Here is a 15,513-nt window from a genome sequence, read left to right as displayed (position 1 = left end):
CGATGTGTAGGTTGGTGTAAAAGAAATAGGGCAGATGGATTTTTCCAGTTAAATATGTAAAGATTTCAATTTCAGTTGCACACGCCCATACACTTCAAATATCTTTGCTAACGTTGGGTATGCTTCTGCTTTTGAGAGAGATTTCAGAGAGGAGGAGGAGTCAGGCTGTTACCCTTTTTCCTCATATCTGAAGAGAGAGAGAGAGAGAGAGAGAGAGAGATGGGGAGGGGGGTGTGGGGGGGAGAGAGAGATTTGTATTCTCTTACGATGAGAATGTAGAGTTATGTTATTTGACAATAATATTGAACCAAAAGTTCCCATTGTTCTTGGAAGAAGCCTAGATTTAATAAGTGGGGAAAGTCCCCTATGTCAACAATGTAAGTCCCTTTGTCATCCATTTTGGAAACTTTCAGATACTTGACAAGCTTGAAATTGCAAAATTATCTGGCAGCCACCTCCAAGTGCATCATGGTTACTTTTAAAAATATTTAAAGTGAAACCAGATGATAAGATTGAAGGTTAGTTAATACATATATACATACCTTCAAACAGACTTTATGTGAACAATTTTAATCTAGTCCTCACATCAAAAAATGGCAAGATCAAGTTCATCCCTTTGCACCTAGCATGAGTTACATTTTCCTCAAGCCTTGAAGAGCGTAATTGTGTGAACGGGGGTTAAAATCTGCAATTCTCCCAAATCCATGGGTATCTCAATTTATCGCTTAGACTAAAATTAAACAGATTGAGGAGTAACCTCATCAAAGATTGAACTCAGTTTGGGGAAGATGGAATTGTGCATGCCATGGAAAAGATCACAAGTTTTAGGGTCATAGAGATTTACAGCATGGAAAGAGATGCTTTTGTCCAACTCATCTATGCTGTCCAAAATCTAAACTAATCTCGTCCCATTTGCCAGCATTTGGCCCATATCCCTCAAAACCCTTCCTATTCATATACTCGTCGAGATGCCTTTTAAATGTACCAGCCTCCTCTACTTCCTGATAGCTCATTCCATACACACACCACCCTCTGCGTGAAAACGTTGCCCCTTCAGTCCCTTTTAAATCTTTCCCTCTCACCCTAAATCTATGCCATCTAATTTTGGCCTCCCCTCTCCTGGGAAAAAGACCTTGGCTATTCACCTTATCCATGATTTTAAAAACCTCTGTAAGGTCACCCCTCAATCTTTGATGCTCCAAGGAAAATTGCTAGAAAAACAGCCCCAGCCTATTCAGCCTCTCCCTGTAGCTCAAGACCCCCACCCCTGGCAACATCCTTGTGAATCTTTTCAGTACCCTTTCAAATTTTACAAGATCTTTCCTATAGCAGGGAGACTGGAATGGAATGCAGTATTCCAAAAGTATCTAACCAATGTCCTGTACAACCGCCTTTGTTGCAAGTTATATTTTTTTCTGACATGCTCCACTGTTTTTTCGCCATATTAACATCACCCCTAGCTTCGGAATGTAGTGATGACCCAGGCTTAAGGGTGATCCATTTCACTAACCCTCCTGCTCTTCCCAGAATTTTCAATGCAAAGGGCTGAGAACTTACAGTCTTTTGGCAGACAGAACTCTTTTTTTCAAAAAAAAGGAAGTGGGCTTAGCTTAGAATTGTTCATTACTGTCTTGAGGCTAAAGTTCATTGACTTTTGTCAAAGTTTCTTTTAAAATCCAGTGCCCATTACAGCAAGCTATTGGCAACACAATGGATCAAGATTTGCTCGTTGTGTAATCATGAACAATGTCATGGTCTATTTTGCACAGATTGAGCTACATACAGCACACAAAAGAAATCTACCCTCAGTGAGACTGAAACTCACAATAGTCAAAATTACTTCTCTCTGCCATAGCAGCAGAATCACAGTCTTTTCCCAGACAGTGAGCGACGAGCTAATAACTCAGCTCATTTCTGCCATCATTTTAACCTGGCTATATTGCACTCAGAGAGTTCACAGATTGCATGATGAACAAGTCAGTAATGACTCTGCTGTGCTGTTTCAGAACCACTTGTCACTTTATAACTAATTAGAATCCTAGAATCCCTCCAGTGTGGAAACAGGGCCTTCAGCCCATCAAATTTACACTAACCCTCTGAAGGACGTTCCAGCACAAACTGCCATTTGAGGAAGAAAGTTCCAAATCTCCAAATACTTTAACAACTCTCCTGAATGACCTGGCCCTAATTCTTAGGCTGTGCTCTCTGGTTCTAGAATCTTATACCAATAGAAATCGTTATCATTATCTATCCTACTTTTCTCTATTAATATTCTGAAGACCTTGATTAACCTTCTAAATTCAAGAGAACAAAGGCCTAATTTGCGTAGTCTCTCCTCATAACTTAACCCCTAAAGTCCAGGTATTATCTGGGTAAACCTGTTTTGAACTACCTCCAGGAGCAACATCCTTGCTAAGGCATGATGCCCGATCTGCTCACAGGTCTTAGTGGGGTCTGACTAGAGTTTCTATCATGTTTGTGACCCTATACTCCAGTCCCTTAGATATGAAGGCCAGCAAACCATCAGCCTTCTTAACCATTTGGCTGCACTTATTGATGCCCTTTTAAAGAGCCACAACCTGAACCTCCAAATCTCATTGGCCATCCACTGTAATTAACTTTGTGTGCCTTGTGAAAAATACCCTGATCTATCCTGCTTCAGTCCAAAACAGATAATCTTACACTTGTTTATATTAAAATTCATCTGCCAAAGATTTGCCCATTTACCTAATCTATAAATATCCTGTTGTAAATTTATGGAGTCATCAACACTGTGTATAATGCTGCCTCAATTGTGGCATCAGCAAATTTGGGTATTTGACTTTTTAGTCAAATAATGAATATTGTGAACAATTGAGGTCTCAACGCAGATCCATGTGGGATACTACTAGTTATGTCCTGCCAGTTTGAGTATTTACCCATTATTCCAACTCTCTGTTTCGTGCCATCCAACCAATTTCCTATCCAAGTCAGTAATTTGCCCTGGTTTCTATGGATTTCCATCTTAGCTAACAGTATCTTGTGTGGGACTTCATCAAAGATCCATATAAACAACATCTATTGAATTACATTTGACTGCCACCTTTACCACCTCTTCAAAATTCTGTGGGATTTGTCAGACATGACCTACCCTTCATGAATCCATGCTGACTCTTTCTGATAACCAAAATATTTTCAAGGTGATCAGTTACCCTTGATTATAGAATCCAACAATTTCCCCATCGTAGATGTTAGGCTAACTTGTCTATAATTCCCTGGTTTCCCTCTGTCAAACTTCTTAAAGAGTGTAGTGACATGAGAAAATTTCCAATCGAGAGGTAGAACTCCTGAATCCAGGGACATCTTAAAGATTATGGTTAGGGCATTAGCCATGTACTCTCCTACCTCCTTTAACACCCGTGGATGGAAGCCATCAGGTCCTGGGGATTTGTCACTCTTCAGTTCCCATTCAATAACTCAACATTGATGATTTACTTAAGCTAATTTTATTTAGACCCTGTGCCTGATCCTCTGTTAATTTCTTTGAGAGTTCTAGCAAGCTATCCTCATTTTTCTGCGTGAATACTGAAGCAAAATAGTCGTTCAGCATGATGCCGTTTCCCCATGGTCATTGACAACATCCTCACTCAGCCTTCAGTTGGCCAATAGTACTTTTACTCAGCCGCTTTCCCTTTACAAATCTCTTCTTATTGTCTTTTATGTCCTTTGCAGGTTTCCTTTCATAATCCATTTTAATCACTCTTATAAGCCGATTTGTACTCAAAGGGCCCTTTGTTGGTCTTTGTATTGGTCTCATTATTTAGGATCTGTCCTGTTCTTTGCATTTTTTATAAGCTCTTTCTTGTAATTGGATTTTGTCCTTTACCTCCTTGGATGTCCGTGCTTTTTATTTATAAGGTGGAGCTGTTCCTTCTCATGGGTGCAAACTGATTCTCAATAGCATTAAATGTTTCTTTGAGGTTGTTTTACCTATTATCTGAACTTCCTGTTTACTGTGGATGGTCTCTGCCTCATCCCATTAAAGTCTGCCTTACTTAAATCCAAAATTTTAGTATCTGATCTTTGCTTATTTATTACAGACACGACATGAAACTCAATCATGTTATGATCAATATTTGACAAATACTAACAGTTAGGTAATGATTTAAGTCAGACTCATTGCTCATTCTGGATCCAATATTGCTTGTCCCCTTGTTGCTGTAGAAAACTATACCGGACACACTCTAGAAATTCACAACCTTTCTGGCAGGTGATTGTCTAGCTCTCTCAGCCAATGTTAAGGTTAAAATTTCTCAATTAATACTATTCTGCCTTTGCTACACAGTGCCTTATTTTAGCATTTACACAATCGAGCACTTCTGAGATACTATGAATGACACCTATTGTGGTTTTAGTTCCTTTACATCTCCTCAGTTCCACTCATAAACTCAAAGGGCCAAATAGCCCATTCCACCTATTTCAATAAGGTCTCCACTGGGTGCTTTCCCCTCATTCCATCCTCCCTCACCATTGAAGTGATTCTGTTTCTAATCAGAAACGTTACTGTACTCCCTTGGTGTTTTCTCTGTCCCTCCTGTAAACCTTATACCGTGTTTAGTTCCCAGCCCTGACAATCCTGCAGCTGTGTCTCTGTAATGGCTACAGCTTCAAATTTGAATCTGTGCTTGCAGCTCTTTTAATGTGTTCCTTACATTCTGTGCATTTATATCATGAACTCTAATTTTGTCTGTGCACTATATCCTGTTATTCAGCAGGTTTTAATATTTTCTCCCTCCCGTCTTGTTTAATGCATCTTTTATAGTCTGATCCTGTTTATTAAACTGGCCCTGCTCATTGATCCTATTTACCTCTACCTGCTCTGGCTTCCACCCCACAATGCCATCCTAGTTTAACCCATCTAGCAAATCTCCCACAATGATATTGGTGACCCTCCAGTTTCCCACTTACCCTGGAAGAGATCCCAATGATCCAGATATCTGAATCAGTCCATCCTGACCACTTCTTAAGCTACATATTCAGCAGTGCTACCTTCCTATTTCTGGCCTCACTAGCAAGTGGCATAGGAAGTAATCCTGAGATTACAACCGTAGAGGTGCTACTTGTTTAACTTTCTGCCTAAATTCCTTTTGCAGGATTTCATAATCCTTCCTGCCAATGTCGTTACTTCCAATTTGGACCACGACCGCTGGCTGTTTACCATCCTCTTTCAGAATGTCCAGTGCCCGCTCCTGTCACCATGGAGGTAATGCACCATTCTGGAGTCTGGTTGGGGCCACAGAAACACCAATCTGTGCCCTTGACTCTACAGTCCCTGGCTACCACTGCTCCCTGTTGTTCAACAGAACCAGTTATGGTGCCACCTTTCTAACTACTGATGTCGGCATCCCCTGGTAGGCCATCCACCAACAACAGTATCCAAAATGGTATACTTGTTTGAGAGGGGAAGAATCACAGGAATCTCCTGCACTGAACGCCTGCTCCTCCTAGTGGTCTGCTTCAACCCAGTTCCAAGGAAATGTCACCAGACCCGAAACGTTAACTCTGATTTCTCTTCACAGATGCTGCCAAACCTACGCTGAGCTTTTTCAGACGTTTCTGTTTTTGTGCTTCAACTTTGGGTCTTGCCACATTCCTGAAACTCCTATCCATGATGCTTTCCACCTCCTGCAGGCTCCTACGGTGTCCCACTACCACTCCAATCAAAGCATGCTTTCCAAGAGGAACTGCAGGTGGACACACTTCTTGCAGATGTGGTTGTCAGGGATGATCGAACTGTCCCTGATTTCCCACATCTCACAAGAGAAGCATACCCGCAACACTCTGCCATTTCTAGTGACTACTAGATAAATAAATAATTATTAGCTGCTTACTTAAATTACAGCTATTATTTACCAACCCAGAGGCTTACTAAACATATTATCCTCCAAACAACAGTCCAAATACTCCACCCTGCATCATAATCATACTCCAACTGCTCTAAACCCATAAGGAAATGAAACAGTTTAAAAACAAATGAACACAAGGGTAAAAAAAAAATCACCTGATTAATATCTTAATTTTGAAAATATATTTTGTTCATAAAAATATCTTTATGTACATACATAGTCTCTAAAGCAGTTTGGTTTTGCACAGTAGTGCATGAGAAAACAAACATTGGAGTTTGACTCTATCCAGCAAACAAACCAAAGGCATCTCTTACTTGTACAAGATTATATTTGAAGCACTATGAGGGTCTGATAATAAAGGGCCATATTTTACTTTGGCAGAAAGACCTCAGACAGTGGCCCTTCCCCAATGAGCCTTGGCAGCAGCTGCTGCAAGCTTTAGTGCATCCCTCAGCACATGGTCCTGAACCTGGGAATGTGCCAGTCTGCAACACCTCAGTTGAGATCAATACCTTGTTCTGGAAGACCAAAGAGCGTCTTTTACTGAGTTGATGGTCCAGCAGATGCAATTGATGTTTGTCTCAGTGTGCATCCCGGGGAGCAGACACAGTGGTTAGCACTGCAGCTTCACAGCGCCAGAGACCCACCTCAGGCAACTGTCGGTGTGGAGTTTGCACATTCTCCCCGTTTCTGCGTGGGTTTCCTCCGGGTGCTCCGGTTTCCTCCCACAGTCCAAAAATGTGCAGGTTAGGTGAATTGGCCATGCTAAATTGCCCATAGTGTTAGGTGAAGGGATAAATGTAGGAGAATGGGTCTGGGTGGGTTGCTCTTCGGAGGGTCAGTGTGGAATTGTTGGGCCAAAGGGCCTGTTTCCATACTGTAAGTAGTCTAAAAAAAAAGCACAGAGATCTGCGTCACTGAGCTGCTCAGGATGAACCTCAACAAGAACCATTGCATCTTCCTCCAGACGTCCTTTGCAAAAGCACGTTCCAGAAGGAGATGTGTGACAGTCTCTACCCCCACACCACCCACCACCAAGCCCCCCCACCCTTCCAATATGGCAGCTGCTTTGAGGGCAGCGTGTGATGGAGCTGACAGTTCGGGTGTACACGAATAGAGCCCTTCTCACCACCAGCCAAGTGATGTCTTGGTGCATTATAGAAAGTTCTGGCAATGAGGCATTCTGCCAAATGACTTTGACAGTCTGCTCAGGGAACAACTCGATAGGATCTACCCTCTCCTTTTCCCACAGAGTCTGGGAGACTCTGGGTGCTGACCACTTCCTGATGGACTTGTGGTCAAAATGTTTCTTTTTGCAAATTTCTCCATTAAGTACGAGAGATTCAGAACAGTCTAATTCTTTGCAATACCAGGTACAGGTAGGACCTCAGTATATAGTAACACTTGAGTGTTTGCGTTCTGAGGGTCTCCACAGAGCTTGAGGCAGCCTTTTTGCTCAGATTTGCTGTCAGTTCACAAACTCATGAGCTTCTGCGACCAGTTTGAATTGACCTCAGGAGCCAAGATAAATTGAGGCAAGAGTGAGGCCATGTTCTTTGGGAACTGGGCCAACTGATCCTTTATTCACTTTTCCATCAGGACCTGAAGGTGCTAGGAATATGGTTTAGAGGGACTGTGGTGTGCACAAAATCTTGGGCTTTTGGGACCATCAGTGCCTCTCCATTGCAGGTAAAAACTTGGTCATCAGGTGTGAGGCACTCACTGTGTTGTTGTACATGGCGCAGGTGTGGTACATTCGCCGAACCTGAGTCATCTTCCACTTCATCTGATGGCCCGTGTTCACAGGGACACCATGTACAAACCTCTGGATAAGGAGGGTAAGAATGTAACCAACGCCACCTTCATCCTGACGGCTCACATCAGGAGCACTCTTGTGCAGCACAACAAATTAGTCTTATTAACCTGACTGAATTTTTCGAGGAGGTGACAAAGATGATCAATGAGCAAAGATCAGCAAGGCAGCCTTTGTGTGGAGGCGCAAAAAATGGGGGAGATACTAATTGAGTATTTTGCATCACTGTGGAAAAGGATATGGAAGATATAGACTGTAGGGAAATAGATGGTGACATCTTGCAAAATGTCCAGATTACAGAGGAGGAAGTGCTGGATGTCTTGAAACGGGTAAAGATGGATAAATCCCCAGGACCTGACTAGGTGTATTAGAGAACTCTGTGGGAAGCTAGAGAAGTCATTGCTGCTCCTCTTGCTGAGATTTTATATCATCAATAGTCACAGGTGAGGTGCCAGGAGACTGGAGGTTGGCTAACGTGGTGCCACTGTTTAAGAAGGGTGGTAAAGACAAGCCAGACTATAGACCGGTGAGCCTGACCTCAGTGGTGGGCAAGTTGTTGGAGAGAATCCTGAGGGACAGGATGTACATGTATTTGGAAAGGCAAGGACTGATTAGGGATAGTCAACATGGCTTTGTGCGTGGGAAATCATGTCTCACAAACTTGATTGAGTTTTTTGAAGAAGTAACAAAGAGGATTGATGAGGGTAGAGTGGTAGATGTGACATATATGGACTTCAGTAAGGCATTCAACAAGGTTCCCCATGGGAGACTGGTTAACAAGGTTAGATCTCACGGAATACAGGGAGAACTAGCCATTTGGATACAGAACTGGCTCAAAGGTAGAAGACAGAAGGTGGTGGTGGAGGGTTGTTTTTCAGACTGGAGGCCTGTGACCAGTGGAGTGCCACAAGGATTGGTGCTGGATCCAATACTTTTTGTCATTTACATAAATGATTTGGATGTGAGCATAAGAGGTACAGTTAGTAAGTTTGCAGATGACACCAAAATTGGAAGTGTAGTGGACAGCGAAGAGGGTTACCTCAGATTACAACAGGATCTTGACCAGATGGGCCAATGGGCTGAGAAGTGGCGGATGGAGTTTAATTCAGATGAATGTGAGGTGCTGCATTTTGGGAAAGCAAATCTTAGCAGGACTTATACACTTAATGGTAAGGTCCTAGGGAGTGTTGCTGAACAAAGAGCCCATGGAGTGCAGGTGCATAGATCCTTTAAAGTGGATAAGGCGTTTGGTATGCGTCCTTTTTTTGGTTAGAGTATTGAGTACAGGAGTTGGGAGGTCATGTTGCGGCTGTAGAGGACATTGGTTAGGCCACTGTTGGAATATTTCATGCAATTTTGGTCTCCTTCCTATCAGAAAGATGTTGTGAAACTTAAAAGGGTTCAGAAAAGATTTACAAGGATGTTGCCGGGGTTGGGCGATTCAAGCTATAGGAAGAGGCTGAACAGGCTGGGACTGTTTTCCCTGGAGGATCATAGGCTGAGGGGTGACTTTATAGAGGTTTATAAAATTATGAGGGGCATGGATAGGATAAATAGGGTAAATTGGGGAGTCCAGAACTAGAGGGCGTAGGTTTAGGCTGAGAGGGGAAAGATATAAAAGAGACCTGATGGGCAACTTTTTCACACAGAGCATGGTAGGGGTATGGAATGAGCTGCCAGAGGAAGTGGTAGAGGCTGGTACAATTGCAACATTTAAGAGGCATTTGGATGGGTATATAAATAGGAAGGGTTTGGAGGGATATGGGCCGGGTGCTGGCAGGTGGGACTAGATTGGGTTGGGACATCTGGTCGACATGGACGGGTTGGACCGAAGGGTCTGTTTCCATGCTGTACATTTCTATGACTCTATGACTAGGGCAAGGCAGTGAATGTTGTCCGCATGGATTTATTATGATGACATGGTCCCTCATCATAAGCTCATCCAGACAATTAAGACACATGGGATCCACAGTGACTTGACTGTTTGGATTCAGAATTGGCTTGTTCATAGAAGGCAGAGGGTCGTGGTGGAAGGTTGTTTTACAGGCTGGAGGCCTGTGACTAGTGGTGTTGGACCTCTGCTGTTATGATATATACAAATGACTTGGATGAAAATGCAGATGGGTGAGTTAGTAAGTTTGTAGCTGACGCAAATATTGGTGTCATTATGGATAGTGTAAAAGTTTGTCAAAGGATGCAGCAGTATATAGATCAGTTGCAGATATAGGTGGAGAAATAACAGATGAAGTTTAATCTGGGTAAGTGTGAAGTCATAGAGTCATAAAGATGAACAGGACCCTTCGGTCCAACTTGTCCATGCCAACCAGATATCCCAACCCAATCTAGGCCCACCTGCCATATCCCTCCAAACCCTTCCTATTCATATACCTATCCAGATGTCTTTTAAATGCCTTTGGGGCCACACGGTGGCTCACTGGTTAGCCCTGCCGCCTCATAGCACCAGGGTCCCAAGCTGTAAAAAAAAGTGGGTTGTTTTCTCTGGAGTGGCAGAGACTGAGGGGAGATTTGATTGAAGTCTATAAAATTATGAGATATATAGATAGGGTTGACAGTCTGAATCTATTTCCCAGACTTGAAAGTCTAGTACTAGGGGGCATGCATTTAAGGTGATAGGGGCATGTTCAAAGGAGATATGACGGGCGGGTTTTCTACACAAAGAGTGATAGGAGTCTGGAATATACTGTCAGGGTTAGCGGTGAAGGCAGATAAGATAGGAGTGTTAAGGGACTTTTAGATAAACACATGAATATACAGGAAATGGAGGGATATGGATCAAAGGCAGGCAGAAGGGATTAGTTCAATTTGGTCTCATGTTCGGCACAGCATCATGGGCCAAAGGGCCTGTTCCTGTGCTGTACTATTCTATGTTCTATCACATTTGAACCCATGATGTCACCAGGAGCTCCTCTGTAGACTTCCGCAATCCCCTCCTCAGTTGTGGTGCACAAGCCTATCTCTCCCAGAATCCTCCTCAATCGTTTCTCACTCCCAAAGTGAATCACTTCACATTTATCTGCATTGAACTCCATTTGCCACCTCTGAGCCCAATTCTCCAATTTATCCAAGTCCCCCTGCAACCTGTAACATTCTTCCAAACTGTCCACTACTCCACCGACTTTAGTGTCACCTGCATATTTACTAATCCATCCACCTATGCCTGCATCTAATGCATTTACAAAAATCACAAACAGCAGTGGTCCCAAAACAGATCCTTGTGGCACACCACTAGTAACCAGACTCCAGGCTAAATATTTTCCATCAACCACCACTCGATGCCTTATTTTAGAAAGCGAGTTTCTAATCCAAACAGCTAAATCACCCTCAATCCCATGCCTCTGCATTTTCTCCAACAGTCTACCATGTGGAATCTTATCAAAGGCTTTACTGAAGTCCATGCATACCACGTCAACTGCCCTACCCTCATCCACATGCTTGGTCACCTTCTCAAAAAACTCAGTGAGGTTTGTAAGACATGACTGCCCTTCATGTTGACTATCTGAAATCAAATTGTTGTTTGTTAGATGATTATAAATCTTGTTTCTTATAATCCTTTCCAAAACCTTTCCGACAACAGAAGTAAGGCTCACTGGTCTATAATTACCTGAGTCATCCCTACTGCCCTTCTTGAACAAGGGCACGACATTTGCAATCCTCCAGTCCTCTGGTACTAAACCTGTAGACAATGATGACTCAAATATCAAAGCCAAAGGCTCTGCTTTCTCCTCCCTATCTTCTCAGAGAATCCTTGGATAAATCCCATCTGGCCCAGGAGACCTGTCTACTTTCACTCCTTCTAGAATTGATAACACCTGTGCGTAACTAACCTCAATTCTTTCTAGTCTAATATCTCGTACCTCATTCTTCTCCTCTACAATATTCTCCTTTTCCTGAGTGAACAGCGATGAGAAATGTTCGTTTAACACCTATCCGATCTCCACAGGGTCCGATCTCAACTTCCCACTTCTGTCTTTGACTGTCCCTAATCCTACCCTAGTCATCCTGTTATTCCTCACATACCTATAGAAAGCTTTAGGGTTCTCCTTTATTCTATTTGCTAAAGGCTGCTCGTGACCTCTCTTTGCTGTTCTTAACTCTCTTTAAAACCTTCCCAGCTGATCTGTAACTCTCCATCGCCTCATCTGAACCATCTCGCCTCATTAACAGATGAGCCTCCTTCTTCTGCTTAACAAGAGATGCAATTTCTGTAGTAAAGCATGGTTCCCTTACCTTATCACTTCCTCCCTGCCTGACAGGGACATACCTATCAAGGATACACAATATCTGTTCCTTAAACCAGCTCCACATTTCCATTGTCTGCATCCCCCACATTTTGCTACCCCATTCTATATTTCCTAATTCTTGCCTAATCACATTATCATTGCCCTTGCCCCATCGATAAGTCTTGACCTGTGGCATGTACCTATCCCTTTCCATCACTAAACTAAATATAACTGAATTATGGTCACTCTCTCCAAAGTGCTCACCTACAACTAAATCAAACGCCTGGCCTGGTTCATTACCAAGAACCAGGTCCAGGGAGGCCTCCCCTCTTGTCGGCCCTTCGACATACTGTGTCAGGAAGCCCTCCTGTACACATTGGACAAAAGCAGACCCATCTGAAATACTACAACTCTTAAAGCCATAGCATTGTCGCAGACTTAAGGAAAACAAATGCATTGTCCTGAAGGGATGAAACGCCGACTCTCCTGCTCCTCAGATGCTGCCTGACCTGCTGTGCTTTTCCAGTGCCACGTTTTTTGACTCTGATCTCCAGCATCTGCAGTCCTCACTTTCTGCTTGTCATATTCTATGTCCAATTTCGTTTGAGCCTTTTTTATACACTGCCTTACTGTCATGCAGGCTATTTCACTTTACATTATGTGCTGTTAAAGTGGTTTATTCCAACTATTTTACAAGGAATCACCATTCCTAAAGGATTTTAACATGTTCCCATTCCCAAACCTGAAGGACGTAGAACTCTTAGATTCCTTAACCATACTATCTTAAGAATCTAGTTCGCATTTTAACCAAACCTGTCCACAAATTCTGAACATAAATCCATGTCCAAAGTGATACTGAATGACTCTGTGAATAAAATGGTCATTTTTGATTGAAGCACCTTGCTCTTTGGCAAAATTTGTTTTAACTAGTACATATCAACCAACATTTTTGATAAACTGGGAAAACTTATATACCTCAAATATGATTTACTGTAATGTCTGAGTATTTATGCTGTAAATAAAGCATAACAGTGATGTGTACACCCTCTGCATTACATTTCTGTTACTTATTGTGTGTTTTTACATTGATTGTAAGAGATATGGTGATGTTTTGATATTGATTTTTTGAGGTAAGTTGATGTTTTGAAGTCTCGCTTGGGTTAGGGTTTACTGTGATTGAGCTTATTTCTTGATTATCCGGAATATTTGATCAACTGGCACACACCTGGTCCCATATGCTGCCAGTTAATAAAAAGTTTGCTGAATTACATTCCCTTTACCTGATCTGTCTCACCATCTTCACCTTCTGAACCATGCACGTCATACATAATTTCCAAACCCTTTTATTCCATTTCGGACAACTCTTTGCTTAATGGTATTTTGAGTTACCTATGAAACATCTGCTGACATTCCTCGGGCATTCCCAGGGTTCATTATATCTGTTATATTGCTCACCTGTTGTCATCTGTAATAAATGCCAAATATGCCTCGATCCTCAATACTTCTAGATATGGTTCTTTTTTATGTACTTTATACACCAAAAGATAACTGTATTCAAACAGATTTTAAGTCTATGCTTTTGTGTGAGAGCTTTATTTCAATAAGCCATAATCCATAAAATATATTTTCCAATTAAACCTGCTCAGAAGTGAATTTACACACCTCTGAAGCAAGTGGGACCTGAATCCCGGCCTCCTAGCTCAGAGTTATGCACAGTGTCATTATGCCACCATAGCAGTACTCCATAAAGTACTCACCTGACTGATTAATAGGCACCCCATATTTATATAATCAATTAACACTTAATTAACTATAAATTAGTATATCCATCATATGTTCCCTCTTACCATAGGTTTAAGGTATTCCTTCAGACTATATTAGATAATAACAATATAGACATTTGTGACATACATCTGGGCAGTCTCACGTTACTGCTACCATGGAAACCTCCATCATATGTGTAACTGCTGAATGTCCCATCTGAACCTTGAAATCTACCAGGAAAAAGTGCCTTCGTCACAAAATGTTAAGACTTCAGAAAATTATGTTTCTCTCTGAAAATATAGTTCACACAAATTTTATCAAAAATCAGCGCAGAGTCAATTCTGTGGCATTTCATGGAGGATTCCCTCTGTGAACTCCAGGGATTTGTCTCACACAACTCTCTTCTGCCTCCCTCATTAAGTATGTACCTTACCTCTATCGCACTGTTGTCATGTTATCTTGCCTCCAGCAGTGGAATAATACTCACTGGTGTCCAGACCTTCTAGTGTTCACTGTGCAGGTGCCACATTTAAACCCTAGCTGCACACTATGTCAAATGTTGCCATTCTGAACTGATGTAACCATCCAGACCAGTTCATTGTCCACAGTCTGGAAGAATGTGCAGTAATGGCAAACAAAGGTGAATGACCTTCAGTGCTCCACACTGGGGAAGTGCAACCATCTTCTCTCTGCTATCTCACATTCACTCTAACTCTGTGATTGCACCCAGCTCCCCATAAGGCTCATGGTCCACTACTCTCAATAATATATTCAGTATTATCCTGCAGTGGCTCTTACCCATCACAAGCCCCCATCACTGCTAACCCTTCCTGCCTTCTGTGCTTCCTATTCACCCACATAGGTGCACATCCTAGATCCTTTTAAAGAGCATTGGTGGAAGGTCTCTCATGCAACTGGAAGTTCAGCTGTGCACATTTAAGAGAAGGTATTAACTAAAGTAGTGAAGTTGAAATGAGACAGTCTGTCAAGATAGCAGCACCATCTGCTTGCTGTTTCTACGCATGTAACTCTCACATTATCACCCTCTACAACATGGTGATTAGCATGGTTTGCTCTGGTAATGGTTGGAAGCAGGTTCCTTGGGATTTTTCACCTCATTGGTTCCTGTAGCACCAGAGCTTCAGTTGCGACAGTGCCAAATATTGCAGCCTTGATTTGAAAGTGTGAATCTTTGTATATCTGTAAGTTGTCAATTTGTTTAAAACTCAAAAATAGACTAACTCCTCTGTGGTATAACATGCACTAGCCATTGAAATGTAAGAAATCAGTTGAATTCTAAATTCTCACTGCAGTTTGTTTTAGCTTCCAAATGTTGCAACACAATCATGGGAATATAGTAATTAAAATTAATTAGACTTAATGTTACCCTTGACAGAAAAAAGAGACAATAACATGGGTTTTACCAACACATCATATCCACCTCACTGAGAACAAAATGTTGAGGTTCTGTGGAGCACTACAATCTTCAAATTAATGTTTCCCTGTGTACTCATTGACAACATTAATTTTGTTTAGTTATCTAATAGGTTAATGACATTTTCTCCATCAGATATGTAACATATTGAGTTGTAAGGAAAGATTGATTTGAGCCCTCAGAGAAAAGGAAAAGCTGTAACGTTTGAATAATCATCAAAAAGGCCAGCGATCTCAGAAGCTTGTCAGAATCCGGTAATCACTTTTTACCCATTCCCATGCAATATTATAATCTCCATAGAGATGAAAAACTTTTAAAAATAAACATGAATCTTCAGTAACTGACAGGGAAATCATCACATGGCAAGATTTTACG

General features: G+C 41.9%; 1 protein-coding gene across 1 annotated transcript in view; it reads left to right on the top strand.

Moving 5' to 3' along the window:
- The window catches only part of LOC140483647 (copine-9-like), a 404,134-nt gene that overhangs the window by 341,988 nt on the left and 46,633 nt on the right, over positions 1-15,513 (top strand). The gene's annotated exons all lie outside the window — the stretch shown is intronic.

Source organism: Chiloscyllium punctatum, chromosome 12 (genome assembly GCF_047496795.1).
Source record: "Chiloscyllium punctatum isolate Juve2018m chromosome 12, sChiPun1.3, whole genome shotgun sequence".
Classification (NCBI taxonomy): domain Eukaryota; kingdom Metazoa; phylum Chordata; class Chondrichthyes; order Orectolobiformes; family Hemiscylliidae; genus Chiloscyllium; species Chiloscyllium punctatum.
The sequence above is the reverse complement of the archived record's forward strand: the minus strand, read 5'-3'. Positions and strand labels throughout refer to the sequence as shown.